The 24,184-nt window shown below is 38.7% G+C and overlaps 1 long non-coding RNA gene across 1 annotated transcript in view; it reads left to right on the top strand.

Moving 5' to 3' along the window:
- The first annotated feature begins 4,826 nt into the window (after window positions 1-4,826).
- Window positions 4,827-24,184, top strand: part of LOC134736310 (uncharacterized) — a 145,962-nt gene continuing 126,604 nt past the window's right edge. Inside the window, exon 1 of the long non-coding RNA XR_010120245.1 lies at window positions 4,827-4,912. This is a non-coding gene — a long non-coding RNA (uncharacterized lncRNA). The remainder of the gene's footprint in view (window positions 4,913-24,184) is intronic.

The following is a 24,184-nucleotide window of genomic DNA, read 5'->3' as shown; positions in this document are numbered from 1 at the left end:
ATGCAGAATGACAGCAGATAGCCCTATCCTAAAATGAAGATTTAAGATATTAAGCAGAATAACAACTCAACAAAAGAACATGAAGGGTCACAAAAAAGCCAAACTTCTATCGCTTCAGCTAGGTGAGTACATTCTCACTTCAATTTCATTAGAGTTCAGCACCCACGTCAATCATAAGACATGCTAGAACTTGGTACAACACCAGAGAGGGATGCTCTCAGGTTGTTGGTAGGAATCATGTATTTCTCAGCACCTCCTAACCTCAACAGACACAAAGCAAAACTACTTATAGTGTTTCCAGACCCCCAAAGCCCTGAGTTTGCATGTAGAGCTGCCAAAGAAGTACATTTCTAACAAACTATCAGGCAGAGGAGTGTTTACAAATGAATCCTCAGTAACTCCAAACTTTTCTCCACTAGCTGAGCCATGAGTGCCTCTGGCTATGACATAGCCTTCAGTACTATGGTATCTTGATGGCCTCAACCACTGTCCCTGGGCTGGTGATGAGTCAAGGACCCAGGACCTTCGGTTGCAAATAAAATTTCAAAACCTCCTCCTAGGAGGCCCATCCCAGCTTGCAGGACTCTACATGGGTCAAGACTGATATTAACATCATTCATCTAAAGGAATATGTAAGTCAGACAGTATACCAAGCAAAGAGCTTAAGCAGTTCATAAGCCAGAGAAGATTCCAGCTAGGTCAAAAACCATGGAGCCCAAAACAAATAGCGAACACTAAATCACAGCAGCAGACATCAAAGTATCAGGGAGATGAACAAGGAGCAGTGGGCACAGTATAAATTAAAAGGAGTCTTAAGAAATTAACAAGTATAGGCCCTTGGTGACTGAGCCACCATTGTGCCTGCAGAAGCATTGAGGATAAAATGGCCAGTTGCAATATCAGACCTGGGATAAGAAGGCAGACAGAGAAAACATGGAAATGATTTAAACCTATGCAAAGCACCTGTGCATTTATCTCTGCTAGTGCCTGAGGTGTACCAGATGCAACAGTTTATAATAGACTCATTTTAAAACTCCAACCATAGTCTCCCCCCTCAGTTCCACCGGGAGTTCCTAGGAACAGCTAAGTCACAAGGGAACCAAAAGATTAAGGAGGTTTTAAAATTTACTCTCCAAATTAAGTAGCCTCTGTTTAAGAGTCAAACTTGAGAGAATAAATTCCTAGGAATCCCCAAAGGTGGGTGTACAGTGACCATACTATACTGCAAGAGGAGATAAACACAGAAAGAAATAAGATTTGACTAGAGGAGCCTTGAGAATTAGAATAAGAAGGCTAGCAGTGAGTGGGCTGTAGGTGAAATGATTGGCAATCATCAAATGGCCTGGCTGGAACACAGGAAGACTATAGGGGCTTTCATGCCAGGAGGCACGTTTTCAAGGAAGCTATGGATAACTGAGGCAGTGGAAGAAGGCAGCATTAAAAGATTCCCATATTTCTCTCACTGGCTCTTGAGACAGGGGACTGGAGGGGAAGAGGCGGAGAGGGGACAAGGGATAGAAGACTACAAATATGTTGCAGTGTATATTGCTTGGATGACGGGTGCACCAAAATTTCACAAATCACCACCAAAGAACTTACCTATGCAACCAAATACCACCTGTACCCCAATAACTTATGGAAAAAAAATTAAAAATATAAAATAAAAATAATTTTAAAAATAAAGAAGGAAAAAAGGCAGCATTTTGAATAACTAAAATAATTGTGTATCCCACCCACCCTTGGGAATCAGAATTCACAATTTGAGAACCAGTAGGCCCCTTAATGTGTCCTAAAATGGCCAAGCAATATAATCACTGGGGAGATTGTGGAAATTCAGCTTCCCAGGCTCCATCCTAGAGACACATAATAAAAATCTCAAGTTTGAAAACAACTGGTCAAGCACAGCTCCCTAACTGGTCCTCTGCATTTACCTTACTTCTTGCTTCTGCTTCAGGAAGCAGTCTTTTGTAATCTTAGATGTATTTGTTGTAAGAGTGCTTCTTATAGCTAGGGTGACCTTAACAATTTATCATCCAAACTGGTACACTTAGAGTGTGAAAGGAGGTTCTGTAGGGTAATTACTAAATTACCCTGGAACAACAGGCATAAATAAACTGGGATTGCCTCAAGCAAACCGCAATCTATCTGGAGCAAACTAAAGCCTCCCCCACACCCACTTATCCTCATTCTTCCTTTTGGAGCCATAACCATCAGTCTAATTTCATTTGATATTCTTTTAAATCAGAATATAGCTATTCTGGCATCCCTCCTGGTTCTTTAACCATTTCTTAGCCAGAATCATAATAATGTAAAACAAAATCAAATGTGATTGAAAGGAATGATGGGCCAAGACTCCACCTGCTGTCTTCACCTTGACCCTTGTGGCGGCGCCTGAGGCACCTCCCACAGCATCCAAGGCATTGGTATTTGAAAACCCTGCCGACTAAGTAAAGATCACTAGGTGACCTTTCCAATACTAAGCTTTAGATTCCTAGGTGACTGCATTTTGAATGCAGGAATAATATGACAAGGAAAAGACTAATATTCAATAGCCTTGCAATTCTCAGTATTTATACTGTAAATATATGTATATAAAAGTGCATACATTTTTATACCGTAGAGTATGAAAAATACAACATCCAAGTAAACTTTAACAAATTAACTAAACCGAATGTCAGCATTGCATTTGAAACTGTCCGTTTCTCTTTCTCTTCATATCCCCTTCTCTCTCAACCTCCACCCAAAAAGGTAACCACTATCTGGAATTTGTGTGCATCCTTCCTGTCACAATTTAACAGGGTACCTTTAATCAAGGCCAGGAAAGTGGATGAAGTGGGGGATGAAGACCCCACTAACTGAAAAGGCAGCTCTCTGTCATGCATGGCCTACAATTGGCTGGCAAGACCTTGAGACTATTTTCCTTTGGAAAATATGAACCACTGGAATTATTGGCTCCATTAATTGAACCATTGGAATTAATAAAGACCCCAGACTTGGCTATCTTCCAAGCTGATTTGATGTTGCTAGTACAGAAATGCCAATTCCACAACGCTGTGCAAAAAGCTTAAGGTTTTGACTGAGGAAACAGGAGAATCTGGCACAGAAAACCTTCACAAACCAATGATTGTCCTGGTGTTTTATGCCCAGAAATTGACTGCAGCAGTCTTTTCAAAGAAAAATGGGGCTCATTTAAAACAAAAGCCTGACTGAAGGCAGAAGTTAACAAGAGAAGATACTGTAGACAGAGGGTGGAGGCTGGTGGGAAGCTAAATCATTTGTGGTCTAGCCCCTTCAATCATTAAGTCAGAAGGTATTTTTTGAGATCCTATGTTTCGCCTTGCATAGTCCTTGCCCACATGCTGTTTAAGCCTCATGTGAGAAGATAAATGCAGGGAATAATTATTTTATGAACAAAGTGGTATGCCATTGAACATCTTTACACACGTGTACATTGAAGAATAACAGAGTGCCATGAAGCTAGACAGTAATTGTGAGGAAGAGCTAGTAAGTACAGAAGATATGAAAAGGTAAAGATCAGTTTGGCTGACATCAGAGAAATCTTCGTAGAGGCAGCAACATTTCAGCTGGGCCTTGAAGACAGGGTGGGAGATGAAGAAATAAAGAGTGGATGCATTTTTCTACTAATAATGAGAACAACCAGCATTCATTCAGTGCTGGGCACTGCGGAAAGCACTTTACTTACATTATTTCATATAATCCTCCCAACAACTCTTGGAAGTGTAATTCTACCCATTTTACAAATGAGAAAACTGAGACTCAGAGAGATTAAGTAATTTTTCCAAGGTCACGTAACTAGATAGTAGCAGTCAGGATTGAAGCTCCAAATGTTTGACCAAACAGCCACCGTAATGCTACACTGCCTAGGTAGAGGAACAGAGTGAGAGCAAGCCCAGACATGGGAGGAAAGGGGTCAGCAAGGATCAGATGTGTTGAAGGGGCAACGGGGCATAGGTGATTGGTCAAGTTATTCCTCTGCTGAAAAGTTTTAAGTATCTGCCCCATCCTCTGCACTTTGCACACAGAGATGTTCAAGACTGCTTATTAAATTTAATTGGCAATGTAAGAAAAGGCCCCAACATGAGAAGCAATTATGTAACTGGGGATCTTTGTTTATTATATTTTCCAGTTTGGCTAATATTTTAAAGTTTCACAGGGCATGAACAGATTTATAGGGGGAAAAATATCTTAAATACCACAGTACAAGTTGGGAAAATGAGAGATAATGCAAGAATGAGTGTAGGAGTAGACTTTCAAAAGCTGTTAAGATTTTTTTTAATTCATTCAACAAACATTTCCTGATTGGCCACTTTGTATAGTTTCTGTGCTGGGTCACTGGAGTTGTAGGTGCCTCCAAAGGGGCAAAACAAAGGGAGACACAGGATTCCACCATACTTTATAGCAAAATAGAATTCAATTGAACACCTGCACTATGCATTAAACAGTCGGCATTTATCAACCCTCCTCTATGTACTGAATGCTCCAAAAGATGATAGATACACATTCTTGTCCTCAAGGGCCTCCAAGGGTAGATCCACAGTTGAACAAATAATTTCAACACAATGCAATGAATACCACCTAAAGGGGGCTTATAAACTAAAACAAATGTTTGTACCAAGGGAGGATGTAAAATCCTAATCTGTCTACATCTATTGAGTTCACTCAGAATAATTTTAGTAGTTTTCTGCCTCGGTTAATTAAAATGTTCATCTCTCTGTACTCCAAGGAGCAGATCAGGTGACCTCTTGAAGAACTTTGAAGCTCTAGGATTCTGTTTTTGCCCTCCCCTAGCAACTGAGAAATCAGGACATCTTTCTCTACAGGCAAGAAGAGGAAAATAATGCATGAGTGACAGAGGATTAAGTACAGTACTCAGCTTTGCCAAGCAGACCAGGTAATATTCACTAAAGGTTAATGTTAATTTTTTAACACGCCATCAAAAAAATTTATTCAGAAATAGGTCAATGTTCCAATTTTACAATAGTAAGGAAACATCTATGAGCTTTCATCTAATTGCTAAATTCCAGTATGTCAGTAGTGGTCCACTAAAAGTCAAATTTTATTAACTAGAAAAGGTAAATTCAAGCAGTAGTATCCGATCAGTTTGTTAGAAGTATAAAATTTAAAAAAAAATTAAAATTCAGAAAGTTCAATTGCATGTATTAAGAAAAACAATTTCAAACCAATGCTCAATGATCACACAAGAAGGATTATAATAGCAAAGACATTTTTTCCATTAAAGTTACTAAAAGAATATAATCTCAGGATATAGCTTACTAGTTTGTGTGACATGCCAATCACTTACTCTTTCTGGGCCTCAGTTTACTCTTCTATAAAATAAGGAGGTTGAACTAAAGGCTTCATCTTTATCCTTAGCAATTTAGAATTGTAGACACAGCAATTTAGAATTATAGTCTAGGGATGGCAAATATTTGAACCTCAAATAACACCTTCAGTGAATTGGTATTTATGAGCTGCCTGGAGGGTGGAGAAAGATTCTGTGGCTTAGTCCAGGCTCAGCAGGAAAGATCCAAAAACGTTTAGCAATATCTGGATGGGGTAAATGAGACGAGGGGCACACAAGAGCCAAGTTTGTTCTAGTTGAATCCTCATATTTTAAAATTAGGGTTCAGAATGTGGTTATTTGGGTTCATGCTATGGTTACAAAGAAAAGTAGTAAGTAACACAATTCTAAGTTGAATTTGTATTACCTCTCATCTTTACTCTCTTTTAAAAAAAAAAAAAAAACAATTATTGTATCATCTTGTATCTTGTCTCCAAAAGAAGTTAAAGTGGCTTATAATAGTGTTTATAATGCAGTGAGATTAATGAATAGAAAAAATGAGACAAAAGGAAATCTATTATTTCATTTCATTATACTTAATGTTGTCAAATTAACTTGTCCAAAGCATAGTTCAGATTACGTTACTATCCTTCTCAATGATTCTCCCCAAAGTCTTTCTTTATCTTTTCTTAGCTGCCCTTCCAAACTTGTATTCTAGTTGCACCATGCTACCATTCTCCTTACACAGCACAGTAGACACTCTTCAGGGTACATCTGACCAGCATGCAAGTCATCTCCCCACATCTAGGAACCTCTGGCTCTTCTTCCCCTGGAAGCAGTGTTTATTTATGACTTCACTCTCCTGGCAATAGTTCCTAAAATTGACATAATGTGGGGCAAGAAGATTCTCCTTGCTGCCTTTCAATTAGTTGGGGTAATCGTATTCAACCATGTGAATGGAAAAGCAGAGAAAGCAAGTCTGCAGAGAGAAAGAATGAAGCTGAAGCAGAAGGACAATACCTGGGTTCCTGATTGTATACCAGTCTTGATTCCAATTACTTCCTAAGGTCTGGCTGTATGTCTGCCTGTAAGTTTCCCTCGAACACCCTAAATGCTAACAGTAATTTCCCCTTCTCTTAAGCACACTCTTTTTGGGTTACCGACAAGTCATAATTAATCTGCATCGCTTTCTGTGCCTTTGCCTCGTCCCACACCGTGCCTTCAAGTTTGTGCTCAAAGTAACTTTCTCCAGAAAGCTCTTTTTCATTCCAGGAAGTAATGTCTTCATCTTACGAATTCCTACAGTACTTTATCTGTATATTTCTTATGATACCTCAGCCTTAGATCACACCTTTATCATTATACATTTGGGTTGTTTTTTTTTTTTACCATAGTTCTAAGCTTCTTGTGGGGAAGAATCAAGGCCTTATTCATTATTGTAAATTCTATATACAGAGTATATAGTAGAAGTGGGTAGTTGTCAACCTTTATTTGTTTAAAAAAAATTGATGAACAAATGGACACCTTTTATTCATTCTCTACTATTGCATGAATGCCTAAGCCTCTCTCCTCCAGGCTGGTATTATAGAAGTGGAGATTTGATCAGCCAATTTACCCAGTTAATGTGAGCAATGTAGACAGACAAATAGGATAACTGTGGCCCAGAACTCTACTCCTGGGCCAGAATGATGCTGTTTAGTTGTCAATATTGATCACATTTAATTAGAAAATTGCCAGATCTCTGCTGTTCTTAGTGCTGTGTGGGCATCACCTAAAAGCAAAGGGATGACAAGCTGTTCCGAGCATCTGCGGTCTTTATGTAATAAACATGTTTTCATTTGAAAAAATTGGTGCCTGTTTCTGAGAAAGATCAGAGCCTTTTAGAATTTCGAACCTTGTCCCCATACAAACTTTCTTCAGTGGTTATGATGAGGGAACTATTACTGTATAATTTCTAGAGTTATTAAAATAATTAATAGTTATTAAAATAATTAATTCACACCATGTGAAGGAGTACTTGTAGAGTGGATTTAGAGTAGGGTTAAAAATCAAGATTAGAGTTTAAGAAATAATCACCTCAGGAAAAGAATGGAGTTGCTGGAGATGCACTGTGACTTTGTGAAGTGGGTTATTAACCTGTCAGGTACCTACGTCCCTTCCACGCACTCCTTTGGTCTTTTATGACCCTATCAGAGCTCTTTCCAGATGAAAGCATAGCTATAATCACTGTGTTTTATGCCATCCACTCAGTTTCTCAAATAGCAGGTGGCACTCCTAGTGTGACTTGCTATTTGAGCTGTCTATATCTATGTTGATCCACCATCAGAACTGAAAAAAACCTGTCACTCTGAAGTAATAGTTAATAGAGGGTGAGGGTAGCAAAAAATGTAACTGTTTATTTTGCCAGTACTTATCATTTGAAATGGTCATTGAGCAGTAACCAATTTGCTCATCTTAGTATTCAGGCTTGAGCATGTTACATTTGCCTACAGTCACCAGTAAGTAAACCTCAGGTGTGAATCAGTAAATCATCAAGAATAAACCAAGGATTCAGATTATTTATATCTATGGCATTTTCTTATTTGTACTTATTGACTAAGTAGGCTTAAATTATGAACCTGCAATAATTCATCCATGTTTTGAAAAGACATATTGTAAAGGCATAATTCACTATCTTGAACAGAAATAATTGATTATTATATCTTCTATAATTTGAAAGTCTTTTTTTACGTGAAAGGAACAAGTCTCATAAGACGAGAGAGAAATTTGAAAGGAAAATCTTTTCTTAACTTGTTAAATTCCTTTTAGCCACTTAGGATAGAATAAAAGAAAAATGCAGAAAAGCAAAAAGAAAATTTTTTTAATCACCCTTAATACTACTATCTTGAAAAAAGTAGTTAAAATTTTGGTTTTATATTACTTCAGTCATTTTATTATACATATACATATGAGTGTGTTTAAAACTTATGTTTAAAATTGAAATAATACATACCATTTATAGTGTTTTGTAATATGCTTTCTCTCACTTAACAATATAGCACAGATATTTATCTGATCCAGATGTGGGCAAAATTTCTGTAAAGGGCCAGGTAGTAAATATTTTAGGCTTTGTAAGCCACACAGTCTTTGTCACAACGACTTAACTCTGATATTATAATGGGAAAGCAACCATAAATATATACAATATAAACAATATATAAATAATTGGACATGGCTATGTTCCAATAGCACTTTATTTATAAAAAAACAGGTAGCAGTGGCTCACGCCTATAATCCCAGCACTTTGGGAGGCCGAGGCGGGTGGATCACGAGGTCAGGAGATCAAGACCATCCTGGCTAACACAGTGAAACCGTGTCTCTACTAAAAATACAAAAAATTAGCTAGGCATGGTGGTGGGCGCCTGTAGTCCCAGCTACTCGGGAGGCTGAGGCAGGAGAATGGCATGAACCCCGGGGGCGGAGCCTGCAGTGAGCCGAGATGGTGCCACTGCACTCCAGCCTGGGCGACAGTGAGACTCCGTCTCAAAAACAAACAAACAAAAAAAAAAAAAAAACAGGTAGCAGACATATTGTGTTCATGGATTGAAAGTCTCAACATAATAAAGATACTAATTCTCCTCAAATTTATGTGTAGGCTTAACATAACTCATATTAATTCCCAGCAAAATATTTCTTGCAGATATAGATAAGATTATCCTAAAATTGATATGGAAAAGCAAAGGAACTAGAAGAGCTAAAACAATTTTTACAGGGAAAAACTGAAGAGGAAAGAATCAATGTATCTAATTTAAGACATATTTAAAGCTATAATAATTAAGTTTGTGTGGTCTTTTTTACTATACAAATATCTGTACATAATTATGAGGTATGTGTGGGTTTTTTACGTGTATGGACTGCATAATGATTAAGTCAGAGTATTTGAGGTGTCTATCACTTCAAGTGTGTGTCAGTTTCATGTGTTGAAAACATTTGAAGTTCTTCTAGTGATTTTGAAATATTCAGTACATTGTCATTAACTACATTCATCCTACTCTGCTGTTGAACATTAAATTTTATTCCTTCTATCTAACTGTGTGTTTGTACCCATTAACCAACTTCTCTTTGTCTCCCTACCCTCATCACCCAACACACTCTTCCCTGCCTCTGGTAGCCATCATTCTACTCTCTATCTCCGTGAGATCCACTTTTTAAACCTTCTACACAGGAGTGAGAACATGAGATAGTTGTCTTTCTGCCTGGCCTATTTCACTTAATATAATAGCCTCCACTTCCATCCATGTTGTTACAAATGATATCATTTCATTCTTTTTTATAGCCAAATAGTGTTCTGTTGTGTATATGTACCACATTTTCTTTATCTATTCATCCATTGTTGTGCATTTAGGTTGATTCCATACCTTTGCTTTGTAAATAGTACTGCAACAAACATGGGAGTGCAGGTATCCCTTTAATACGTGGATTTCTTTTTCTTTGGATAACACCCAGTAGTGGGATTGCTGGATTGTATGGTAGTTCTATTTTGAGTTTTTTGAGAAATCGTCCTACTCTTTTCCAGAGTGTCCGTCCTAGTACATTACCAGCAAGAGTGTATATGTGTTCCCTTTTCTCTGCATCCTCACCAGCATCTGTTATTTTTTGTCTTTTTAATAATAGCTGCTCTAACTGGGGAAAGATGAGATCTCATTGTAGTTTTGATTTGCATTTTCCCAATGATTAATTATTTTGAGCATTATTTCACGTAGCATTGACCATTTGAATGTGTTATTTTGAGAAATGTTTTTTCATGTCCTTTACTACTTTTTAATGGGATTATTTGTTTCTTTTCTCATTTTTTGACTATTATTTCAATTCCTTCTATAGTCTGGATAATAGTCTTTGTCAAATGAATAGTTTGCAAATATTTTCTCCCATTCAACAGTTTGTCTCTTCACTCTGTTGATTGTTTCCTTTGCTGTGAAGAAGCTTCTCAGTTGAATAACTCCCAATTGTCTATATTTGTTTTTGTTGCCTGTGCTTTTGAGGTCTTAGCCATAACATATCTGCCTAGACCAATGTCCCAAAGTGTTTTCTCTATGCTTTTATCTAGTAGTTTTCTATGTTATAAAGACTTACATTTAAGTTTTTAATCCATCTTGAGTTTATTTTTGTCACTGATGAGAGAGAAGTGTCCAGTTATAGTCTTCTATAAATATCCAATTTTCCCAGCATCGTTTATTGGAGATGATGTCCTTCCCCAAATATATGCTCTTGGCACCTTTGTAAAAAATGAGTTGGCCGCACATGCATGACTTTATTTTTGGGCTTTCTCTTCTGTTCCATTGGTCTATGTGTTCATTTTTATGCAGTACCATGCTGTTTTAGTTTCTATAGTTTTTATATTATAATTTGAAGTCAGGTAATGTTATGCCACCAGCTTTGCTTTGCTCAGGATTGCTTTGGCTATTGGGGGTCTTTTGTTGTTCATAAAAGTTTTAGGGTTGTTTTTTCTATTTCAGTGAAGTATGTCATTGATATTTTGATAAGGATTACATTGATTCTGTAGATTGCTTTGGTTAGTATGAAAATGTTAACAATATTAGTTCTTCCTATCCATGAAGATAGTATATCTTTCCTCTTCTGGCATATCCTCTTCAATTTTTTTTAATCAGTGTTTTACAGTTTTCATTGTAGAGATTTTTCCCTTCTTTAGGAAAATTTATTCCTAGCTGTGTCATTTTATTTTATTTCATTAGCATTGTAAATGGGATTGCTTTCTTGGTTTCTTTTTCAGATTTTTTTCTGTTGACATACAGAAACACTACTAATTTTTGTATGTTAATTTTGTATACTGAAACTTTACCAAAGTCATTTATCAGTTCTAACAGTGTTTGGTAGAGTCTTTAGATTTTTCAAGATATAAGATTATATCATCTGCAAATAGGGACAATTTTATTCTCTCTTTTCCAACTTGGATGCCTTTTATTTCTTACCCTTGCCTGATTGCTCTGGCTAAGACTTCCAGTACTGTGTTGAATAGGAGTGGTCAAAGTGGGCATCTGTGTTTTGTTCCAATTCTTAGAGAAAAGGCTTTCAGCTTTTCCTCATTTAGTATGATGTTCACTGTGGGTTTATCATATATAGCTTCTATTACATTGTGTGGTATGTTCCTTCTATTCCTAATTTGTTGACAATTTTTATTACAAAGGGATATTGAATCTTATCAAATGCTTCTCTGAATTTATGGAGATGATCATATGGTTTTGGTCCTTCATTCTGTTAACGTGATGGATCACGTTTATTGACTTACAGATGTTAAACCATTGTTACATTCCTGGGATAAAACCCACTTGAACACGTTGTGGGTTTTTGTTGCTGTTGTTGTTGTTGTTGTTGTTTTTGATGTGCTGTTGGATTTTGTTTGATAATATTTTGTCGAAGATTTATACATCTATGTTCATCAGAGATATTGGCCTATAGTTGTCTTTTTGATGTGGCATCTTTATCTGTTTTGATAGCAGGATAATGCAGAATAATCTGCATTGATTTTGATAGTCTGTTTTGATACCAGGGTAATGCCAGCATTACCCTGCTATCAGTGTACAATGAATTAGGGAGAATTCCTTCCTCTTCAAGTTTTTAGAATAGTTTGGGGATAATTGGTATTATTTCTTAGAAAGTTCATAGTATTAGGTTGGGCATGGTGGCTCACACCTGTAATCCAAGCACTTTAGGAGGCTGAGGTGGGTGGATCACCTCAGGTCAGGAGTTCAAGACCAGCCTGACCAATATGGTGAAACCCCCTCTCTACTATAAATACAAAAATTAGCTGGGCATGGTGGCACATGCCTGTAGTCCCAGGTACTCAGGAGGCTGAGGCAGGAGAATTACTTAAACCCAAAAGGCAGAGGCTGCAGTGAGCTGAGATCATGCCACTGAATTCCAGCCTGGGTGAGGACAACATCTCAAAAAAAAAGAAAGAAAAGAAAAATAAAGTTTATAGTACCAAATGCCGACATCAAAAAAGTAGCAAGATTACAAATAAACCATCCAAAGTTGCACCTCAAGGAATTAGAAAAGCCAGAACAAATCAAACCCAAAATTAGTAGAAGAAATAATAAAGATGAGAACAGAACTAAACAAAATAGAGACTAAAAAATTATACAAGGGATCAACAAAGTGAAAAGTTGGTTCTTTGAATAGATTTAAAAAATTGATAAGCCACTAGCTAGACTAACCAAGGAAAAAAGAAGAGGTGGGTATGACTATAAAAGGGTAGCACAAGGGAGATTTGTTGGTGATAGAAGAGTTAGTATCTTGATTGTACTTGTAATTACAAGAATCTACACACACATTGTACTAATGTCAATTTTATGGTTTGATATTGCACTGTAGTAAGATTTAACCACTAGAGGAAACTAGGTGAGAGGTACAGAGTACCTTTCTGTACTCTTTGCAACTTCCTATGAATATATAGTTGTTTCAAAAGAAAAATTTAAAAACCAAAGCAGATTGCAGGCCATTTTGCCATAGTTTGGCTATAATTTGCTATCCCCAAGATCTAGGTCATTAAGTGTTTTGATAATAATACTTTTATTAGCTGCATAATATGTTTTTCATTAAATATAAGAGTTTATTGAACCCATTTTCCAGTTTCCAATTTTTCTCTTTATAAAGTCAAGACCTGATATATTTTATATCATTTTATACATCCACAATTATTTCTTCAGAACAAATATCTAAAATTACAGTGTCAAGTTTACAAAGTTTATACCTTTAAACTTCTGAAATAACCTTTAAAATATGTATAACAATTTACATTCCTATCAGCAGTGGACAAAAGGGGGTTACCTAGTTTCAGTTTTCTGCATATGGCTAGTCAGTTTTCCCAGCACCATTTATTAAATAGAGAATCCTTTCCCATTGCTTGTTTTTGTCAGGTTTGTCAAAGATCAGATGGTTGTAGATGTGTGGTGTTATTTCTAAGGTCTCTGTCTGTTCTGTTGGTCTATATATCTGTTTTGGTACCAATACCATGCTGTTTTGGTTACTGTAGCCTTGTAGTATAGTTTAAGGCCAGGTAGTGTGATGCCTCCAGCTTTGTTCTTTTTGCTTAAGATTGTCTTGGCTATACAGGCTTCTGTTTGGTTCCATATGAAATTTAAAGTAGTTTTTTCTAATTCTGTGAAGAATGTCAATGGTAGTTTGATGGGAATAGCATTGAATCTAGAAATTACTTTGGACAATATGGCCATTTTCAAAATATTGTTTCTTCCTATCCATGAGGATGGAATGTTTCTGCATTTGTTTGTGTCCTCTATGATTTCTTTGAGCAGTAGTGGTAGCTCTCTTTGAAGAAATTTTTCAAGTCCCTTGTTAGCTGTATTCCTAGGTATTTCATTCTCTTTGTAGCAATTGTGAATGGGCATTCATTCATGATTTGGCTCTCTGCTTGTCTATTGTTGGTATAAAGGAATGCTTGTGATTTTTGCACATTGATTTTGTATCCTGAGACTTTGCTGAAGTTGCTTATTAGCTTAAGGAGTTTTGGGGCTGAGGCAATGGGGTTTTCTAAATATACAATAATGTCATCCACAAACAGAGACAATTTGACTTCCTCTTTTGCTATTTGAATACACTTTATTTCTTTCTCTTGCCTGTTTGCCCTGGCCAGAACTTCCAATAATATGTTGACTAGGAGTGTTAAGAGAGGGCATCCTTGTCTTGTGCCAGTTTTCAAGGGGAAAACCTTGAAAAAAGCTTCCAACTTTTCCCCATTCAATATGATATTGGCTACATGTTTGTCATGAATAACCCTTATTACTTTGAGATATGATCCATCAATACCTAGCTTATTGAGAGTTTTTAACGTGAAAAGATGTTGAATTTTATTGAAGGCCTTTTCTGCATCTATTGAGATAATCATGTGGTTTTTTTGTCATTGGTTTTGTTTATGTGATGGATTACATTTATTGATTTGCATATGTTGAACCAACCTTGCATCCCAGGTATGAAGCTGACTTGATCATGGTGGATAAGCTTTTTGATGTGCTGCTGGATTCAGTTTGCCAGTATTTTATTTATTTTTTGCATTGCTGTTCATCAGGGATATTGGCCTGAAGTTTTCTTTTCTTGTTGTGTCTCTGTCAGGTTTTGGTATCAGGATGATGCTGGCCTCATAAAATGAGTAAGGGAGGAGTCTTTTGTTTTCAACTGTTTAGAGTAGTTTCAGAAGGAAGGGTACCAGCTCCTCGTTGTACCTCTAGTAGAATTCGGCTGTGAATCCATCTGGTCCTGGGCTTTTTTTTTGCTTGATAGGCTATTAATTACTGCCTCAATTTGAGAACTTGTTATTGACCTATTCAGGGATTCAACTTCTTCCTAGTTTAGTCTTGGGAGCCTGTATGTGTTCAAGAATTTATTCATTTCTTTCAGATTTTCTAGTTTAATTGTATAGAGGTGTTTATAGTATTCTCTGGTGGTAGTTTGTGTTTCTGTGGGGTCAGTGGTGATATCCCCTTTATCATTTTTTATTGTGGCTATTTGCATCTTCTCTCTTTTCTTCTTTATTAGTCTAGCTAGAAGTCTATGTATTTACAGGGCTTAAAACCTAGATGATAGGTGCAGCAAACCACCATGGCACGTGTATACCTATGTAACAAACCTGTACATTTTGCACATGTATCCCGGAATTTAGAGTAAAATAAAAATAAAAATTAAAAAGGGGGTTACCCATACACTCATCAACAATGTATATTATCTTTTTAAAAAATATATATCTCTGCACACTTGTCAAAAAAGTCTGTCTGAGGTTTTTCTATTTTTTCAATTTTTTTTTATGTTTGCTCATCTTGGTCCCCTGCCTAAGACAGTCTCCCCTTTACCTCGCTAATTTGTACTCAACTTTCAAGTCCCCAATAAAACATCACTTCCTACTGGAAGATTTCCCTGATCCCTTTTTCTGGGTTAGGTGGCCCTCTTATTCACTTTCATGCCACCCTGTACTTCCTCTACCATACCAGTTGTGATCACAGCTTGTTTAATTGTGTATCTGTCATCACTAGATCTTAATCTATGTGAGGGCAGGGGCTGTGTCTCTCTTGCTCCCTCTTTTATGCACAGCATTAGCGTAGTGCCTGACAATACATATTCATTAAATATTTATTGAACCAATGAATAAAAAAGAATCAATCAGAAACGGGATGTTCTGCTGTTTGAAAGTTTACAGCAATAATATGTGTACTCTGTTTCCAGCACCATGCAGGAAAAAATGGCCTCCTACCTATGAATATAAATATCAGGTCAGAATGGAGGACCACTCCTATATCAGAAAGATGAATTCACGAGATTATCATAGCTTTATGACACTGTCCATTAAGATTATCTAAATAACATTCATTTTGCTGACTATACTCTCTAAGTCACTTTTTAGTTATTTAGCTTTTAGGTATAAACTATAGACTTCCCAGATTGAGAATATGCATGTGTCATAAAAGCTTAAATTCTCTTGTCTTTAAAACAATTATAATTTTACTGAAAATTAATAAAATGACATCTGACTTGTGCATCCATCACTCATTAATTTTATTATGAGTACATTCCCAAGATCTCTATGATAACCTCTTCTGCAAGGTGGCAATCACACTTATGTGTTACCAAATGCCATTCCCTCTGGAGACTCTCTGATTGTTGGCTCCCTCAAACTACAACAGGCATGACCTTTAAATTGTTGTGGTTTTTATACCAAATTTGTATTTCATTTGACTTTTTAAGATTTCAAATACCTTCTGAAACTCTTCAGGAAGTCACTAACAAACCTCTGTGCTCCAACACACCAATAACCTCCTTCTCTGTAGCCTCTCCCTTAACCTGTCCCTCCAACACACCACTCAGCTTTTAAACTTCCTCCATAGTTGAGGATATCAGGTCTCACCTACAAATGCTCAGGTAGTCCAAACCCAGGTCACTTAACTTGGACTTGTTCTAACCCCTAATTCTTGGGCCATCCCAACCCAAAGAAAGAAGCTAATTCGGGACATGTCTCTTCCCCACACCAAAAAAAAAGGACCTCCTCTCCTTCTTGGGCCTTGTCGGATACTTCCAGCTGTAGATTCCCAAATTCAGCTTGTTGGCCAAGCCACTCTACACAGCTTCACATGGGCCCACTCTAGAACCCCTAAACCCAGCTTGCCCCATCAACTCACACTTTAAAAAACTAAAAAATGCCCTTATAATGGCCCTGGCACTGGAACTTCCCAACCCCACCAAGCCCTTTACTCTGTACGCATATTTGGACTAAGGCCTTGCTCTTGGACTACTCTGCCAAACGTACAGCAACGCCCCACAGGCCATTGCATACCTCTCAAAACAACTGGATTCTGTCATTCAAGGCTGGCCATCCTGCTTAAAAACCATGGGTGTGGCCACATTGCTGGCCTCAGAAGCACAGAAACTCACTCTCTACCAATGCATTACTATATTCATCTTCCCATAGCCTACAGAACCTCACAAGCCATAAATCTCTTCTAACTGTCCCGCCATCCAACTTACAGCAGGTACCCACGTTATTCATGGGAAACCATCTAATCACCTTCCAGAGATGTAGAGCTCTCAACCCAGCCACCCTGCTTCCTGTAAACACCTCCAACTCTAAGCTCTCTCACTCCTGCCTGGACCTCTTAGACTCCCTCTCCCCTACCACCTTCCAACACATTTCAAAAACCCCTTTTTGGGGAAGACCTACATGGTTCATTAATGGAAACTTTTTTAGGGAGCCATGTTCAGCCATCATTGCTTATATAAACTCCTAAAATCCAATGCTCTCCCACCCCATACTACCTCTCATAAGGTGGAGCTAGCTATCCTAACCAGGGTCCTCACCCTAGCAAAGGAAAAGTGACATTTACACCAATTCCAAATATGCATACCACATCCTATACTCTCATGCCTTAATCGGTCAGGAAAGGGGTTCCCTAAATACAAAAGGAACCCCCATAGGAAATGGCAAACTCATACACAAACTGCTGGAGGTGACTAAACTACCACTACAGCCCATCATTATTCATTGCAAGGAATACCAAAATGCCATAACCAAGGGGAACTCTCTGGCAGCCCAGTAGGCAGCCCTTAAAACCCCATCATTATTGCCAATTTTTCCCAAAATACACCCTATATATACCCAGGAGGAACAAATCTCTCTTTCCCAGGCTGATGCTACTCGGGAAAAAGTGGTTCTACTTCACTGATAAAATTGCCTTGCCCAAGTTTTAAAAACTTTCTGTACTTTTATATGTTCACAGTCATTTCCATACCACCCCTACTCCAGCTCTTAAAAACTTACATACAGTCTCCCACCATGGCTTCCAATCTCAAAGATATTACTAAGGCATATTCCCTTTACACTCAAAGTTCCCCTCAAGAAGCTATCAAATCACTTCCTTTCCCCACACACCAGGCCCAAGGACACCTGCCAGGGCAGGACTGGCAAATCAACTTCACACACATGCCCCCAGTAAAACGAGTCTGATACCTTCTGACAATAGTAGATGCATTCTCTGGATGCAGAGAAGCTTTTCCTACCACCAGTGAAAAGGCACACACTGTCGCTTCTATTCTCCTCACCCGTATTATCCCTGGTTCAAACTCCCCTCTTCCATCCAGTCAAACAAAAGGCCAACATTTGTTTCACAGGTTAACCAACAGCTGGCAAAGGCTCTAAACATTAAACACCCTTCCATATTCCTTACCACTCCCCCGCCCCCAATCTTCGGGTAAAGTTAAATGGACCAACGCCCTTTTAAAACAATAACTAACCAAACTCTTCCTAGACGTAAAAATGGCCTGGACTTCACTTCTCCCATTGGCCCTCATGCGTTTGCAAGCCATTCCCCCAAAATCCCCTCAGCCTAAGCCCATTTAAACTCTTGTACGAACACTTCTTTATCCTCCAGAATCTCCCTGTATCTTCTTCCCCTTTTATACAAGATACTTGACTGGCATTATACCTTACTCAACATCTAGTAAGACAGTATGCAAACACTTACTTGCCCCATCAGGAAAGATCATCCTCCAGACACTTCTCCCTGTCCCTGTACAACCAGGGGACTGGGTCTGGATCACAGACTCCTCCTCCTCCCCTCTCCAACCTAAGTGGATGAGTCCTCACCAGGTTATCCTAGCCACTCCCACAAGGGCAAAGATTATATCCTTTCCCCACTGGATACACCATTCCAAACTAAAAAGAGCACCAGATCCACATCCAGAAATGTCCTCCCAAATTTTTCTCCCTCCCTCACAGGACCAACCTCACTTCACTTAACAAAAATTCCAGAAGTTGCCAATCCAGGAGGCCATGGTCCATAACACTCTCCGCCTCCAATTTCAAATCTTTTTTCTCATACCTTGTTTCGGATCTCTCCTGGTATTCCCTCCCCAAGTCCCTGGATAATCCACTCCAATTTCTCACATTAAGCCAGGAGCTATGGCTGAAGGACTTTCCAAAATTTCACTCCTACTGAAATCTCCTTGTTCTCGTTTTGTCTTCTTTGTCTGTAGGATACTCTAAGTCCCCACCCCTAACCTCTGGCAGTTGAGCCCCCTTTGTCAACCTCAAACATCACCTCTTAAATCAGTCACATTCCCGTCTTTCTTCCAACTGTTAAATTTGTTGTCCACACAAAATCCAGCAGTTCACAGCCCTTCCTGTTAACCTAACTGCATAAGCCCAGTCCAGAATAAACCTGCATCTCACGTACTCGGCCAATCCATTCCCAAAACCTGTTTATAATCTTGCTTGGCTAAACACCTTTCCCACGATCTATCAAATCCACCCACATCATCACACAGGGCTGTCACCCTCTTTCGCCTCATGGCCTCTAAGCTGGATTCTATAAAACATCCCTTACTAACCCCTCCCCTCTCTGCTGGCACCCCTCTCCATGTAGTCAACTCAAGGGCGCTCCCTGGAGAAATCGCGCAAACAATTCCCTCAACTGCAACCTATATCCTTCTGCCCCATCAGGATCTCAATGGCTTAGTTACAAAAACCCATTTATCTCTCTCTCTCCAAAACCAAACAGCCTTCACCTCCTCTCCCACCAACATTCCCTATCAGGCCCTTACAGGGGCTACTGTTGCTGGCAGCTATTCAACTTAGAAAAACAAAAAAGGATGGGACAAAAAGTTTATTCAGGATTCAACCCCTACCTTCTCATGGCTTTCCACCATAACCTACGACTTTTGTCTGTCCACCCACAGTGTCTTCTTCCTTTGCAGTGCAAACTCTTAACTCTGCCTACTGGCCAATTGGTCAGGAACATGCACCCTGGTGTTTCAATCTCCAAACATTAACATTTTGCCTAACAACCAAACTATTCAGGTTCCTTTAGTAATCCCTATTTCCTCCTCCTCCACACACACCAAGCAGGCTGTACACTTCATTCTCGTTAGCAGAACTAAACATCTCTGCTCTGTTGCACTTAGCACCAGGATAGCAGGTTGCCCCTTTCTTAGGGCCCCTAATTTTCTTCCTCAAAATACTAACAACTGGCCCATGTGTATTCACCTTCATATCGCGATTTACCTCCCAAAGGCTAAACTCCCTTATCCAGACAACACCCAGAAACACATTAATACCATCCTCCTCCTCCACCAAGTTCGGTATCAACGCCTCAAGGAAAACAACTCTGAAGTCAAACACCCACTACTTCAAACCCCAAACCCTGAGTACAGTGCCCCTATTCAGCAGGAAGCAGCCAGACGATCCACAATGCCCCTCTTCCTTTTATACTAAAGTAAACGGCAAGAATGTTAGTCCAAACTGTACTGTGTTGTAAGCTCCCTGCTATTTTGCAGACCTTGGTCAAAGTGAAACATTTTACAGGGGTTTGGGCCGTGAGAAACATCCTTCCTAACCACATGACCACAAGGCAGACAAAGACCCAACTAAAGAAACATCCCTATCATATCTTGCTGGACAAAGGTCCATGGAAGACCAAGATGACATCCCGCTGGAACAAGGGCCAGAACTGCCTCATCATGGGCACATCTTATCAATATCCTGCCGGGCAGCAAGCCATACTGCCCAGACCCCTCCCACCCATACCTATAAATTGCCGCAGCCTGTAGGCAGTGGTGGGCTCTGGCATTAGGCTGGTCCCCCTCTTCTGTAGGTTTTATGCTGGGCATCAAGCCTGCATTTGCTGTTGAGCAGCCCTCTTTCTGTGTGTGTGTCTTTAATCCTCACCTTCCCTTCAAAACCTAACAACTAACAAACCTCTGTGCTTTTTCTGATTTAGCCGGAATCTATTTTTGATTGTAATTGAATTTGATCTAAACTTGGGGAGGTATTTTAGTGTTCCTACTCCTGATCAGGCTGCCACGGTCTCTCTTTCACAGGGAGTTTGGAATGTGAGTCTATCCTTTATCACAACTCCTTTTTTTTAATGTAAATTTGCTACTCATGTGTAAGAGGTTATTGCTTTTAACATACCACTAATTTATTTGAAGTAGTTAGGTTTATTGTATGTGCTGGTTTTTAGAAAAGATCAGAAGATATGTTTAGTGGATGAGAGTTTAGTATATGTGAAACCGAATTTCTTGAGAACGTACGTGCTAGGCCATGAAAGTTATAACCAGTCGCTGAGGGAGACTATGGAATGAAAGGCAGTCTGACCTGGAAATAAGGGGAGAGTCTAGAGGAGTAGGCAATATACATAGGAAACATACCAGAATTAGTCCCATTACTAACTTGCTAAGAGATTTCGTACTGGTCACCTAACCTCTCTGAACCTCAGTTTCCTCATCTACAAACCAAGGGAAGTGAACGAAAAGAAAGATAAATTCCCTTTCAGCTTGGAAGTTCTGTGATTCCATGATACAATTTGTCTATCTTTTCAATATCCAATCTCAATTAGTGAAATTTATCTTGGAAATGCCCCTACAATCTACTTAGGATCCCTTCCATTAGACATCACTCTGTGATGTACATTTTTTTGGTCCAGATTCTTTTCCCTGTTCTCTGTGCTTAGTAATATAAGGAAACCCTCACTAGACTTGACTTCAGTTGGTCCATGTTAGCTCTCCCTCCCATCTCCAGCTTTCCTCTTCCCATTCCTTGCCTAGCCTGACCAGCTCTCATTCTTATGTTTTCTGGGCCAACTCTCTACTTCTATCTAAACCAATCTTTAGACCCAGAAGGAGGTCCAAGGCAGCACTCAGAATCTCCTTACCAAATATTATTCTTACATGTTCACAAAAGCTCTTCCTTTTTATTCTAACCTGAAGGAGGGACCTTACTTGAAGAAAGAGGGAAAGAAAACTTAGATTTGTTAAATACCTACTGCTCATCACACTTATATATAATACTCATTGCAGCTTTTTCTTGACATATCCTATTTCACTTTTTTTTTTGAAGTTGAAAAAACTGATCTTCAGGGATATTAAATAAATTGCTGAAATCAAGAGGTATTATCAGGAGAGCTGGGATTCAAACTCCTCTACTGCATGACTTGAGAATTTGTCCTTTTTCTACCAGATCATAGAGTCTCCTATGTTCCGCGAAGCCTCAGAGCTCTGGAGTCTTATTTCAGGGCCCTCCAAGAAAACAGAATAAGAGTTAAGGTCCAGCTCTGTCTTTATTTAGAGGTTATCCAGAACATGTCCAGTGGTATTTGTTTTATAATTCTTAATAGTATTTGATTTGAGGAAAAAAGATCCCACTCATTTAAAAATGTTAGTATAGCACCTGCTAAAGAACCAACACCTTAATCTAGAGCATCATCTTTTTCTGCTCATACACATTTATTTTCATAGACACTTGAGGTAATAGTCTCAGATGGAATAACCAAATCTCATCATTTATGTGTACTCAGCTACAACCTGAGAGGTAATGAAACCATAGGAGATACTCAACAAATCTTACTCTGTGCCATTCCTTCTAGAGCTATCTAAATTTAACTATATCAAAGATGTCCTCAGGGTGGTATATTAGGATCCCAAGACACTTATGGTTTGTAAAAATTCTACAGCTGCTGTAGATGTACAATTTTAATTTTATGTTAAATATGCTTAGAGCTACATCGAGTCACATACCCATCTTTTTAAAAAAATTTTTCCTGTATCTGAATCCGCCCTCTTCTTTTCTTTGAGCCAATGAGTCATAATGTGTGAAAATAAAGATCTTCATTGAGGAAGAATGGATGTGCTGCAGGCCACATGTGTGAAGAATGGTAGATAACCAAACATGCTCCTGGCCAGTGTTCTTTAAAGTAGAATGTTTGGCAATTTTGCATTCAGAGGAGGGATAATAACATCCGAAGTCAGCTACAGGTCTTAGAAGTGTCTAGCATCAGAACAGTCAATATGTGAATAGGTAAAGAGGAAGCAGCAGCTTCTTCTGGGGAAATAGATAAGGAGCAAAAACCATCAGACAGCCCCAGACTTGGGAAACGGCCTCTAGGTGTTTGTTGGGCTGGAACTCTGGAGTACTGAGTTTTACTATTTCTGACCCTTTTATAATTGTGTTGTTCATCAAAGAAGTCATACTGGAGATGGAGAGCTAGACTGAGTGATTTGTCTGCTGACTGAAAGTTACTTACAATTTGTCCAGCAATGGCATAGGGACAGAGATGAAGGCCTCCCATTTCCTCTATGGGACTGCTTCACAAAGCTGGAAGATGGCCAGTAGTCACCATTTTGATCCATGCAATCACTACAAAGGCAGTGCACCACTGAAGGGACATCCCAAGATTCATAACTGAGGTGTTTTCCTACCCTATGAATATTTACTGCCAGGACCAGTGCCTCTACAGGGGCATAACAAGATATCTCAGACATGGAATGAAATCAAATAAGATTGTATTCATAGACATCCTCAGCATTGCAAGTGATGCATAAGAGGTATTCACAACAAATTGGTAACTTTCATCTCTGAATTCATTTCAGTTTTCTTCTCTGCAAAGTTGAGATGCCTAGGAGACTGTTACAAGGAGATGTCAGTATTCAGTGGGATCATACTGAAGATATGGCTCAAGTTCAAAACTGAGAAGCAGGTTTATACAAGTGGGAAGGGGTGGAAGTGGAAGAGAGCCAATGGTAACCGTACACTTAGAAGTTGTATGTCTTTTCCCAAGGGCTGAGAATCACCCTGCAAGCCTTTAGCCTTCTCACTTACATTTCAGTCACCAGTTGGCCAGTGATCTGACTATGGACCACGTTTACTGTATACATTTTACGATAAAATAGGCAGCTAAGAACTTAAGTCACTGGGCCCAGTGTTAGGAAAAGGAGATTTCTTTGAGGACTTTTTTCCCTCATAAGTGCCTATGTGCTTTCCCACACATCCCTGACCTGAAATCTAAGCTTTAGTAATTGCCTCAATATCTTCCATTCTCCATCAACAGAAGTGCTAGTGGCTCAGGTCATGGCCTCTTCTCTTCCCTTTTGCTTATAAAGAAGAAAAAAACACACATTTTAGACTCCAATTATGAGTTCTCTTGCTTGACCCTGCTGGCTTTGAAACCATGAAATGATCTCTCTCTCTCTATGTTTCATAGTTCTCCTTTTAGAAAGAGCAAGTGAGATTCGATTGGAAAGAACATTATGAAAAAAAAAAATTGGAACAAAAACGGAAACGGCTTCAAACAACAGATGCCAAAAGAACAAAACTGGTTAATGATCTAACTTTTAAATATATTGTACGCTTCCTAGCAAAGAAAACAGAAGTAGGAAAACAGGCAACATAAATGTGTCATGATGTCCACCAACTTAAAAAAACATTGCATTCTAATGGAGCTGGGAGTGGAGGGAATAGGGAAAAAATACAAGTAATATTATTTGAATCCCTACTATGTGCCAGGTACCTCGAGATATATTTTAAATATTACTTCATTATCTGTAACCTCCTCA

This window comes from Symphalangus syndactylus, chromosome 3 (assembly GCF_028878055.3).
Source record: "Symphalangus syndactylus isolate Jambi chromosome 3, NHGRI_mSymSyn1-v2.1_pri, whole genome shotgun sequence".
Classification (NCBI taxonomy): domain Eukaryota; kingdom Metazoa; phylum Chordata; class Mammalia; order Primates; family Hylobatidae; genus Symphalangus; species Symphalangus syndactylus.
Note: the sequence above shows the minus strand (reverse complement) of the source record. Positions and strands in the feature narration are given on the sequence as shown.